Here is an 8,110-nt window from a genome sequence, read left to right as displayed (position 1 = left end):
GCAGGAGTTGACTAAATAAGAACCAATAACAATGATTTCCAACCTAATCTCCAAGGGTGGGAGACACGTGAGAGGTAATTGGGGGCAGTGGAGCTTGGCAGAGAGCAGCACCTGATAATTGTTTGCCAAATGAGTGGGTAATTGTCAGTAGATGACTGGAAATGGGTTACAGTGGTCCACGGACACTAGCCTGGTGGTGACCTGGCTCTTCTCTGGTAGAGCACCTGCTCGTGCGGATGTAGGTGGCGGCTGTGGCGGGACAAGCAGTGAGCATAGGGTCTGGGCTCCAGCCTGGCCTGCTGTTGCCTAGTGGGCGGCCTTGAGCCAGACGGGTCTCTCCAGGCCTTGATTTTCTCATCTGTAGAATAAGGGGTTTGACTAAATGTTTTCACAGGTCCTTCCCAACTAGATCTAAGGAGCCCTGGTGGCGTAGTGGTTAAGAGCTCGGCTGCTAACCAAAAGGTCTGCAGTTTGAATTCACCAGCCCCTCCTCGGAAACGCTATGGGGCAGTTCTGCTCTGTCCTATAGGGTCACTTGAGTCAGAATCGACTTGAGTGCAACGGGTTCCCAGCTCTAAATTTTTTCGAATTCATTCTTATTCCCGTTCTTTTGCTTTTTAACATCAGAGAGGGTAGAGATGGCATTCTTTGTGTTTGACAACTTTAGAGGTGTCACAGAAGCTGAGAGGGATGGTGAATATTTGAGAGTCAGGGTTCAAAACGATCATGACAGCCTGGAGGAGTGGGCTGAATCTGATAAGATGAAAATCACTGGGAACAAGTATAAATTCCTGCAGTTGGATCCCAAAACTGTACTGCACGAGTTATGGTGGGAGAGTGTGTGTCAGTCAAATTCACAAGATGAAGCCACAGTCTGGCCGCCACCAACGTAATAGGACTGTTAGGCTATATTAGTAGACACGTGATGTCTCCAATGAGTGAGCTGCTAGGGCTCTGAGCCAGCAGCCCACAGTGTGACCAGGTGAGCAAAGGAAATTGAAACCATGTCAGCAGATACAAAGCTGGTCATGAGTTGCTCACTTTTGAAGCTGGTTGTGGTCATGTTATACTGTTCTCTCTGCTTTTGTGAATATATGGAGCTTTTCCTAATAAAAGGTTGAAAAGAAAAGTCAGATAAGTAACTGAAGGAAACTGGTGCTGACTTCTCTGAGAAGGCAGTTGTTGGAGTGTAATAGCTGTTGGTAGAGCCCAGAAGGGTATATGGAGGCAGATGGATAAATGCCACAAGGAACCAGATTTGGCTCAGTAAAAAGAAGAACTTGTGAGTGTAGCTGCCAGAGGGGCATGAGTCCCATCTCTGGAACAGTCCAAGTGTGGGTGTGGGGAGTCCATGGTATCATACAGGGGATTTCAGTACCAGGGGTTGGGCTGGAGGACGTGGTAAGGTTTGCTAGTTCGTTAACACTTGGTCCCAAGATATCCCGAAGTTGTTCCTCATATACTAGTCCAGACCCTGGGGCACCTTTCTGGAGAATATCTGACCGTCGTTCTCTGTGCATTGGCTCTCATTAAGTCAGCCCCATGATTGAGATGGCTTTGTTCCTGCTTAAAACTCCCGGTGGGTTCTCCTCTCACTTTGAAAGTTCAGCTCCTTTCCCATAACATGCAGTGCCCTAGGTTCCCCAGCCCTCATCGACCTCTCCTACCTCATCTGCACCCACTCTGCCCTCCATGCATCTTGGCCATGTAGAGCTTCCTTCAGTTCTTCTGATGCTTTACCCCCCACCCAGGGCCTTTGTATCTGTTCCCTCTGCCCGACCTTTTGCTTGTCACTGAGCTCTCCAGCGAGCTGGCACGTGCCCCTGCAGCACTTGACTGTCTAAAGCCGGGCTTTTCTTCCCCTCCCCTGTCCTGCCCCATCATGAATCCTGTTATGCTGTTAATTTTCCTTGCGGCACTAGTCTCTATCTGGAATGATTTGTTTGTCTCCCCTAGTGGGAGTGTATGCTTCGTGAGAGGGCCTTACCTCTCCTGTTCACGGCACCCAGTAGTGAGCCTGAGTAGATGTTGGGTAAATATTTGTTGACTGAAAAAAAAATAAGAGAAAAGGAAGAAACAGTACTTCTTGGGAAACCGATGAATGCTCAAAAATTCCCGTGGTCAGTTTAGAGATGAAGGAAAGACTGTGAAAATATTTAAACCTTTTTTTGGAGAGAGCAGTAGGGCAGGGCTGTATCTTAAGGGTCACCTTGAGAGGGAGAGTGTGACTTGGGGAGTTTCATACATTCTCGTGGTAGCCTATAGCACGTCTGTCCTGGATGGCCTGTACAATGTGAGGGAGTAAGAATCTTCATTAAGATGACAGAACGTCCACAACTTGCCTGTCAGTTGATCTCTTTCTCCTTGGCCAACTCTGTTCACCAGACATTTTTTTTCACTAGTCTGTACAAATATATTTAACATTCAAACAACTATCTTAACATTGAGAGTAGATAGTAGTTTGATGTTCATTCAGATCGCTGTGGCAGAGTCTCTTAGATCCAGATATTATATTTCTTCTGACAGTTTTAGCAACCCAGGATGTTAAAACAGCATTCAGTTGCTTGGAAAGTTATTGCCCGGTTCTTTAAAAGAGTAATATGAGGACAAATTGTCCTCTTAACAAGCAGATTCCCAATGTGCTGTCTTTCTTGGGGACATCTCACTGTGGGTTCTTTATTGATGTAACAGAGTTGTGCTCACTTCTCGTTCACTGCAGAGCCTCATGTTCCATGAAGTGGAGTTTTTTGAATTAACATGAAGTTTGCGGTACAGACTGCTGGGTTAAAAAACAATGATAAAAATGTCTTTGTTTACACCCAAGACTGAAGGCTGCCAGTCCAAACTATCTCCAATAACATTTTCCTGTTAGATTGCACAGTAGCTTGGCTCAGAGGTAGTTAGTTCCTTTCAATAAAGAGTCTTAAGATTGTGTGCTGGCTGTGTCTTTGCTTTTGTTGGCTGCTTGGTAGTTGTGAAGAACCTGCTTGGATCCAGGATTTACAATCTCATCTTCTAGAGTCAGTCAGTGGCAAAGTTTATGCTTCAACTGTCCTGAAATGAGCATCATGGCTTCCTTTGTTACAAATGTAAGGCCTAGGAATTCATCCTTCAAAATACTTCCAAAAGTCGTTTGGTATGTTTTTGCTTTGAAAAGAGGCTTCCCAACTAAAAGTTCAGAGCCCAGAACCTCAAGGCTCCAGAGAGCGCCTTCTCATCGTGTATTTGTCCTTCAGTGTCTGAGAGGCAAGAGGTCAGACGTGCCGCCGTGAGTGCTGACCACCTGGAACCTGCAGCCTTAAGCCCTCCAGCTGACCGAGTAGTCAGTTCTAGGAGTGACTGACAGGCACCGCTAATTCTCTCATATAAGTAACAACTCTGCCCGTGCAATTTGGAAAGATCCTGAAATTCTCCATAGACTGCTCCCTTGTGAAAATACTGCATGATCAGATACGATGGTGCCCCAGATGAGTTTGTATTTCAGCTTGTCTCTGGTGATGCTCAACTCCTGCTTCGTCTGACTCAGCTTTAGCTGGCTCTTTGAGGGTCAGCATGAGATGCTGTTTCTCTCAGGTAAAGTAAAGATTTCCAAACTTCCCTTTGTCCAAGGTTGACCGATTTAGGCATCCATGTGTGTTGCCTTTCTATGGTTCTTTCGTTTTTGTCCTGGTACCTCTTCCTCTCCAGTATTATTTGCAGAGTCAGAACCCTCATTACTTTGCGGTGTTAGTGTCCCAGACACGGGGTGAGTTACAAGTACAGTCTGTAGTAACTTTGGCTGCTGATTCTGAACTGGGTAGCAGTGTAGCCATCAGTTGCCAGAGGTGCAGGAACTTGTCCCGCCCTCACTATAACACCACCTATCAGTGTTTTGGGGAGCAAAGCCGGCCTCCTCAAAAACCCAGCCGCCTACCCAACAAGCAAAACAAAACCCTGTGACTTCATGACGTTAAGTCGTTTGGGAGAGGATTGGCTGAGGGCAGGCAGTGGGTTCTAGAGGACCGGCCCTGCACTTGGAGCAAGCATGGTGGTGGGCACTGAGCACATGGCTGCCAACCTGTGGTGTGCCAGATCCAGGTCATAACAGCTCACAAGAGCCAATTGCTAAGTTTTCAGGAACTTTGCAAGCGGATTGTTAAACACAACCATAATATATAATTATAGAAACATATAATCAAATCAATTAAGAACAAAGGTAAGACCAAATTACTGGGGCTGAGACTTGGGGACCATGGTCTCGGGGGATGTCTAGGTCAATTGGCATAACAGTATATAAAGAAACTATTCTACGTCCTACTTTGGTGAGTGGCATCTGGGGTCTTAAAAGCTTGCAAACAGCCATCTATAAAATACATCTATTAGTCCTATCACGTTTGGAGCAAAGGAGAATGAAGAAAACTAAAAACACAAAGCAAATCTCAGTCCAAAGGACTAATGGATCACGTGAACCACAGCCTCCAGCAGCCTGAGCCCAGAAGCACTAGATGGTGCCCCCAGCTGCCACCACCCATGGCTCTGACAGGGATCACAGTAGAGGGTTCCAGTCAGAGTAGGAGAAAAATATAGAACAAAATTCAAATTCACAAAAAAGACCAGACTTATTGATCTGACAGACTAGAGGAATTCCTGAGACTATGGCCCCCCGGACACCCTGCTAACTCAGAACTGAAGCCACTCCTGAAGTCCACCTTTCAGCCAAAGATTAGACAGGCCTATAAACAAATGGTAACACAAGTGAGGAACGTGCTTCTTAATTCAATCAAATATACGAGACCAAATGGGCAACATCTGCCCAAAAGCAAAAACGAGAAGGCAGGAAGGGTCAGGAAACCTGGATGAATGGACACGGGGAATCTGGGTGGAAAGGGAAAGAGGAGAGGGCTGACACAGCAGGGATTGCAACCAATGTCACAAAACAATTCGTATAAATTTTTGAATGAGAAACTTGTGCTGTAAACTTTCACCTAAAACACACACACAAAACAAAGGTAATAAATACTCCTAATATATTTCTCTGACTTGTTATCAATGCCCTGAGGTTACGTCTGTTGTGTCTACATGATAGAAATACCATACAACACGTGCTACTTCACATCTCTTCCCAACTCACTTCAGTGCCAGTCACTCTGATAGCTTGAAATCAGCCACAGAGGGAATATTTATACCACAGAAATTGGCAAACACTACAAATCAGGGCTTGATTTATTGTTTTGTTAAATTGCTTGGACTTAGGAAAGTGATGAAGAAAATGTTAGCAATGCAGATTAAACATATGACATGTCTGTAGCCATTATTAGAAACCCTGGTGGCACAGTGGTTAAGAGCTATAGCTGCTAACCAAAAGGTCGGCAGTTTGAATCCACCAGGCACTGCTTGGAAACCCTATGGAGCAGTCCGACTCTGTCCTGTAGGGTCACTATGAGTCAGAATCAACTCAACGACAACGGGTTTGGTTTTTTTTCGGGGGGGGGTAGCCGTTATGTTATGAATAGCAAAAAAAAAAAAAAAATCGAGGCGGTATTCTTCCAGAATTTAAAAGCTCTTATCTGATTTTGCCAAGAAGTTGCTGAGCAAGTGAAGTTGTGACCTATGTCTTTGTTGTTTTAGTCTTGTTAAGTAAATGAAAATGTCAACAAACATCCATGTCAGAACCCCACTCATTCATCAATGATACGAGCCACTTCTTGGCTGAATCAGATAATAGTCAAACATTTATTTGTATTCTGATTTTGTCAAATCATGGTTGGATTGCAACCGTAGGTTCCTTATTGATACAGAAGTCGGCAAAAATCAACAAAAGCATTTGGTAAAAATCAATTGGTTATATAGCATTACAGTAAAGAATATTGTATATTTTATTATTTGTAAATTAAGGGCTGCAATCCTTTTTTATCGGTAACATAATAAACTTAAGTACATGCATGCATATATGTTGTTGTTAGGTGCTATCAAGGCTTTTTTTCGACTCATAGCAACCCCATATGACAAAGTAGAAGTGCCGCATAGGGTTTTCTTGGCTGTAATCTTTACGGAAGCAGATCACCAGATTTTTCTCCTGTGGAGCAACTGGATGGGTTCGAACTGCCAATCTTTTGGTTAGCAGCCAAGCTTTTATCCATTTGTGCCACCAGAGCATACATAGGTTTTTATCACAGAGACCCAGTTGTTAAACACTGACCCGCACACCCCTACCACAAACACTTTGCTTCCTGCTCACACAATCTTTGGCTGACAAAACCTTTTAAAACTGCCTTCCTGTAATCGGCAATGCCCAATTTTTATGATAAATTATAATTTCAAAATTAAGCCCTTGGTTTACCCAGCTCCTTTCTCTCCTGCCTCAGGGCAAAAGAAACCAGTCATCACATTTTGTAGTTTTTTTTTTCTTCTCTCTTCTCCTGTGCTACTAGCAGCCAAATGCACTCATATATATATATAAATAGGTGAAAAGAGAGCTGGAGTAGCAAATACACTGATTTATTTTGTGATTTCCTTGGCAGTAGCCAGGGCTCAATACCTTGGCTTTGCGTTGGGGTTGCCGACACTGAAAGGGTGTGTTGGCTCCACGTGGTTTTATAACAGCCCTTCCCGGAATCCTGCAGACATCTTCATTCCCCAGAGGTCAGATAAGGGCTATTTATTTTCCATAGTCATGAAAACCCTCGGGGAGAGCCATGGCAATTTCATGAGGACTATTAAAGGGACATTAGGATTGAAGTGGCTGCTCAGGAAATCACATACTCACAATCCTGTCTGCAGGGACAGCTGCCAGCAGCAGCAGTGGGAGCCTGGCTCCGCTGCCTGGGTCAGCTGAATGTGGATGCGGCCAGCGCCCACTCACTGGAGTCGAGAGGCACAGGGAAGGGGACAGGTCCTTGGAAGAACTGTTTGCCTCTGCTCCCTTTCTCTCTGCCAGGGGATGGGCCCTCTTAACTCAGTAACAATAGATAACAATAATAGCTGTATTAGTTTCCTAAACCAGCTACCATTGAGACAACTCCGACTCGTGGTGACCGCATGTGTGTCAGAGTAGAACTGTGCTCTATAGGGTCTTCTTTTTCAGTAATATTTTACTGTGTTTTCAGAGAAGGTTTACACAGCTGTTTAGGTTTGCATTCAACAATTTCTACACAAATTGTTCTGTGACGTTGGCTACATTCTTCACAATGCGTGAACAATTCTCAATATGTCTGTTCTGGTTGTTCTGTTTTCCATAGGGTTTTTAGTGACTGATTTTTTGGAAATAGATTGCCAGGCCTTTCTTCCAGGGCACTTCAGAATAGATTCAAACTGCCAACCTTTTAGTTAGCAGCTGAGCATGTTAACCATTTGCACCACCCAGAAACTCTGCTTGGTGGACAGTAGGCACTTCATAGTGAAGGCAGTGAGCTGGGAGAGCCGTCGTTCCAGGGGACATATGTGCTGGTGGAGGGACAGCTCTGTGCTGATGACTTCTGGACCCCTAGTAATTTACACAGTTGGGAGGCCGATGCTGCACGCAGGGGCCAGGCAGGGCCAAATGGGCTCCCAGGGTCCTGCCACAGCACCTCTGGGGTTTCAGCTCCTCGGTGAGATTTAGCAATAGCGGGGTCTTAATAAGGGACCAGCGTCCTTCCTTCCCAGGGAGGCAGTGAATGGATCTAAGCTACTCAACATGGCAAAGGACGAAAAGGGGAAAGCGAGAGAAGGGCCAAGGCTCTTTAGAGGGGTCCCAAGTCCTGGAGGGCAGGAAGCACAGAGTTGGCCCGGCCACCCGCTGTCTCAGTCGTTGCTGGTGAGCAGGGAAGAGAGAGGGGCTGCCGATTCAGCACTTCCCTGAGGCTGAAACTCACCCCTGCCCACTTTCCAACCCACCCTCCCCAGGAGCTGCAGAGAGGCAGGACAAAGGCCAAGGGACAATGGTGTGGCCTTGGACAAATCACTCAGAGCCGCCGGTCTTCATCTGTAAAATGGAGGTAATAAGGTCCACTTTGCAGAACTGTTATTTAAAAAAAAAAAAAAAAAGCCAGCTTAAAATTAAACCAGTTGCTGTCAAGTTGGTTCTGACTCTTGGCCACTATAGGGCTATCAGTGGCTCATTTTTTGGAAGTATATTGCCAGGCCTTTCTTC

Source organism: Trichechus manatus, unplaced genomic scaffold (genome assembly GCF_000243295.1).
Source record: "Trichechus manatus latirostris isolate Lorelei unplaced genomic scaffold, TriManLat1.0 scaffold00097, whole genome shotgun sequence".
In the NCBI taxonomy this organism is placed as follows: Eukaryota; Metazoa; Chordata; class Mammalia; order Sirenia; family Trichechidae; genus Trichechus; species Trichechus manatus.
This window is presented reverse-complemented; position numbering follows the sequence as displayed.